The sequence below is a fragment of the Oncorhynchus masou genome, chromosome 31, assembly GCF_036934945.1.
Source record: "Oncorhynchus masou masou isolate Uvic2021 chromosome 31, UVic_Omas_1.1, whole genome shotgun sequence".
NCBI classification, from domain to species: domain Eukaryota; kingdom Metazoa; phylum Chordata; class Actinopteri; order Salmoniformes; family Salmonidae; genus Oncorhynchus; species Oncorhynchus masou.
In genome coordinates this window covers 2,632,388-2,637,625 of record NC_088242.1, presented here as the reverse complement: position 1 = coordinate 2,637,625, position 5,238 = coordinate 2,632,388, and positions in this window count along the sequence as shown.

The window sequence follows — 5,238 nt, the reverse complement described above, 5'->3', positions numbered from 1 at the left end:
CGAGCTGCCACCCTGTCCCGAGCTGCCACCCTGTCCCGTGTTGTTAAGTAGGGTTGCCGTGGCTGGGAGGTCACGGAAGTGGACAAGGTGGGGGAAGACTGCGGTGAAGTGGAGGCCACGTCCAGCACCAGAGCCGCCACCGCGGACAGATGCCCACCCAGACCCTCCCCGATAGGTTCAGGTTTTGCGGCCAGAGTCCGCACCTTGGGGGGGGGGACCATATTTGGGAACCTGATTGGGAACCATATTTAGGTAGCCTGGGTTTCACTGTGTGTTTGTGGGTGATTGTTCCTGTCTCTCTGTTTTGCACCAGATAGGGCTGTTTAGGTTTTCGCACGTTTGTTATTTTGTTAGTTTATCGTGTATAGTTTCTTAATTATAATAATATTAATAACAACCACGCTGCATTTTGGTCCGCTCCTCCTTCTACAGACGAAAGCCGTGACAGCTATATTGTATTTACTTCACCACCGTGGCCTTTTTATTGCCTTTACCTCCCTTATCTCACCTCATTTTCTCACATTGTATAAAGACATATTTAATCTAGGGATCCAGGGGGAATCTAGGGATCCAGGGGGGATATAGGGGGAATCTAGGGATCCAGGGGGGACACTGATGCAGTGTCAAATGTGTATAAATTCTCTTGGTTGTATTACTCTGCCTGGTAAAATATTATGTGTAGATTCTCTTGGTTCTATTAACCTTGGAGACCTTATACCTATCCAATCACTTATGGACATGTACTAGGACGGAAGGATGGAAAGACGTAAGTCCTTTTTTTAATGTATTCAAACTTGGCCAAAGTCATTCCACACCCTCTTTTATAATCAAGCAATGGACTCTGGAATCCATCACGCAGCCTCTGTCCTCTCTCAACTTGGAATCCATCACGCAGCCTCTGTCCTCTCTCACCGCTAGAATCCATCACGCAGCCTCTGTCCTCTCTCACCTTGGAATCCATCACGCAGCCTCTGTCCTCTCTCACCTTGGAATCCATCACGCAGCCTCTGTCCTCTCTCACCGCTAGAATCCATCACGCAGCCTCTGTCCTCTCTCACCTTGGAATCCATCACGCAGCCTCTGTCCTCTCTCACCCTTGCCCAGCCTATACAGGCGTGGCACTGTGAATGTCACTGCGTTGACATTACATTATAAAATAAATTATGTTATATTCCATTAAGGATGTCCTTCATCAGGCATTGCCTGCAGTGTCAAGGTCTAGGTCCCAAATGGCACCCTATTCGCTATGTAGTGCATTACTTCTGACCTGGGCCCATAGGGCTCTGGTAAAAGTAGTGCACTATACCCTCTTAGAAGTAAAGGTGCCTGGAAGAACCACACTGGCGGAACCTTTCCCGTTCAAAAAGGTTCCTTGAGGAACCCCTTTGAAAAGGTTCCTTGAGGAACCCATCTGAAACGGTTCAAACCAAAACCTTTTTGTGATGGGAGGGGTTAATTTAAAAAAATTAATATATTGTAGAGGTAGCAGCCTATCAGATTGGAGGTGTGGCTTATTGGAGGTATTGGTCACCCATTAGTGTAAATGTCATTCCTCAAATCAAATCAAATTTATTAGTCACATACACATGGTTAGCAGATGTTAATGCGAGAGTTGTGAAATGCTTGTGCTTCTAGTTTCGACAGTGCAGTAATATCTAACAAGTAATCTAACAATTCCCCAACAACTACCTAATACACACACATCAAAAGGGATGGAAAAATGATATGTATATATAAATATATGGATGAGTGATGGCCGAGCAGCATAGGCAAGATGCAGTAGATGGTATAGAGTACAGTATATACATGTGATATGAGTAATGTAAGATATGTAAACATGATTAAAGTGGCATTGTTCAAAGTGGCATTGTTTATAGTGGCATTGTTTAAAGTGACAAGTGATCCCATTATTGAAGTGTCTAGTGATTGGGTCTCAATGTAGGCAGCAGCCTCTCTGAGTTAGTGATGGCTGTTTAACAGTCTGATGGCCTTCAGATAGAAGCTGTTTTTCAGTCTCTCGGTCCCAGCTTTGGTGCACCTGTACTGACCTCGCCTTCTGGGTGGTAACGTTGTGAACAGGCAGTGGCTCGGGTGGTTGTTGTCCTTGATGATATTTTTGGGCTTCCGGTGACATCGAGTGCTGTAGGTGTCTTGGAGGGCAGGTAGTTTGCCCCCGGTGACGCGTTGTGCAGACTGCACCACCCTCTGGATTGTGACTTTGTCTCTATACCAACATTTCGCTTGTTTGATTGCCTTGTGGAGGGAATAACTACACTGTTTATATTCGGCCATATTCCCTTTCCATGGTTAAATGCGGTGGTTTGCGTGAATGCCGCCATCCATCCATGGTTTCTGGTTAGGGTAGGTTTTAACAGTGGGTACAACATCTCCTATGCACTTCCTTATAAAGTCCCTCACCGAGTCAGCGTATACGCCAATGTTATTCTCTGAGGCTACCCGGAACATTTCCCAGTCCACGTGATCAAAACAATCTTGAAGCGTGGATTCCGATTGGTCAGACCAGCGTTGAATGGTTCTAGTCACGGGTACATCCTGTTAGAGTTTCTGCCTATTAGACGGTAGGAGCAAGATGGAGTCGTGATCGGATTTGCCGAAAGGAGGGCGGGGGAGAACCTTGTATGCATCGCGGAAGTTAGAGTAGCAGTGATCTAGGGTTTTTCCCCGCGCAAGTGCTAAAATCAATATGCCGATAGAATTTAGGTAGACTTGTTCTCAAATTTGCTTTGTTAAAATCCCCAGCTACAATAAATGCATCCTCAGAATATATAGAGTCCAGTGAAGTTCCTTGGGGGCCATCGTGGTGTCTGCTTGATGGGGTATATACAGGGCTGTGATGATAACTGATGAGAATTCTCTTGTGAGGTAATATGGCCTGCATTTGATTGTAAGGAATTCTAGGTTGGGTGAGCAGAAGAACATACAGTTATTGCTTGTTATGGTTACACCATAAGTCGTTTTAATCATGAAGCATACACCCCCATCCTTCCTCTTCCCAGAGAGGTGTTTATCTGTGTCGGTGCGATGCATGGAGAAGCCTGGTGGCTGAGCCGATTCCGACAACGTCCATCTGAGAGGATGTTACAGTCTCTGATGTCTCCGTGGAAAGCAACCCTTGCTCTGATTTTGTCCACCTTGTTGTCAAGAGACTGGATATTTGGCGAGTAGTATACTGGGAAGCGGTGGGCCGCTCCTGTCACGTCCTGACCTTAGTTCTTTTTTTTATGTCTCTATTTTAGTTTGGTCAAGGCGTGAGTTGGGGTGGGCATTCTATGTTTTCTGTTTTGTGTGTATCGAAGCGAGGCGACCCTCTCTGTCGTCGCCATCTTGCTAAGGTGTTCATCATGTCAACTTTGTACACTGCAAAAAAACATATCCTTGAGTATTTATGCATATTATATATTCTAATATAATATTAACAATTCTATTTACATACTTTATAGCTTTAAAGTGATAACTATTCCAACTTTGGAAATTGCACAGGCCCTTGAGGAACTCATACACCTCCTGTAAAAGCTCATTGAAGCAACAACACCGTCAGTGTTCAACCTTAACATGTGATGACAATACAACAGAACACATGAACAGGAATGACATTTACCACAACAGGTTACAGTATATATATATATATATATATATATTTGTGCATCTTAAAACACCGCCCCTACTAAGCCACGCCTCCAGGAACCCATTGCTACATTGAACCGTTTAAGTAACCTTCCGGTTACTAGTCCAACGCTGTAACCACTAGGCTACCTTCCGCCTCTCCACTCTAACCACTAGGCTACCCTGCCGCCTCTACACTCTAACCACTAGGCTACCCTGCCCCCTCTACACTCTAACCACTAGGCTACCCTGCCGCCTCTCCACTCTAACCACTAGGCTACCCTGCCGCCTCTACAATCTAACCACTAGGCTACCCTGCCGCCTCTCCACTCTAACCACTAGGCTACCCTGCCGCCTCTACACTCTAACCACTAGGCTACCCTGCCGCCTCTACACTCTAACCACTAGGCTACCTGCCGCCTCTCCACTCTAACCACTAGGCTACCCTGCCGCCTCTCCACTCTAACCACTAGGCTACCCTGCCGCCTCTACACTCTAACCACTAGGCTACCCTGCCGCCTCTACACTCTAACCACTAGGCTACCCTGCCGCCTCTACACTCTAACCACTAGGCTACCCTGCCGCCTCTACACTCTAACCACTAGGCTACCCTGCCGCCTCTACAATCTAACCACTAGGCTACCCTGCCGCCTCTCCACTCTAACCACTAGGCTACCCTGCCGCCTCTACACTCTAACCACTAGGCTACCTGCCGCCTCTCCACTCTAACCACTAGGCTACCCTGCCGCCTCTGCACTCTAACCACTAGGCTACCCTGCCGCCTCTACACTCTAACCATTAGGCTACTCTGCCGCCTCTACACTCTAACCACTAGGCTACCCTGCCGCCTCTCCCTCTAACCACTAGGCTACCCTGCCGCCTCTACACTCTAACCACTAGGCTACCCTGCCGCCTCTACACTCTAACCACTAGGCTACCCTGCCGCCTCTACACTCTAACCACTAGGCTACCCTGCCGCCTCTACACTCTAACCACTAGGCTACCCTGCCGCCTCTCCACTCTAACCACTAGGCTACCTGCCGCCTCTACACTCTAACCACTAGGCTACCCTGCCACCTCTACACTCTAACCACTAGGCTACCCTGCCGCCTCTACACTCTAACCACTAGGCTACCTGCCACCTCTACACTCTAACCACTAGGCTACTCTGCCGCCTCTACACTCTAACCACTAGGCTACCCTGCCGCCTCTCCACTCTAACCACTAGGCTACCTGCCACCTCTACACTCTAACCACTAGGCTACTCTGCCGCCTCTACACTCTAACCACTAGGCTACCCTGCCGCCTCTACACTCTAACCACTAGGCTACCCTGCCGCCTCTACACTCTAACCACTAGGCTACCCTGCCGCCTCTCCACTCTAACCACTAGGCTACCCTGCCGCCCCTCCACTCTAACCACTAGGCTACCCTGCCGCCCCTCCACTCTAACCACTAGGCTACCCTGCCGCCTCTACACTCTAACCACTAGGCTACCTGCCGCCTCTACACTCTAACCACTAGGCTACCCTGCCACCTCTACACTCTAACCACTAGGCTGCCCTGCCACCTCTACACTCTAACCACTAGGCTACCCTGCCGCCTCTACACTCTA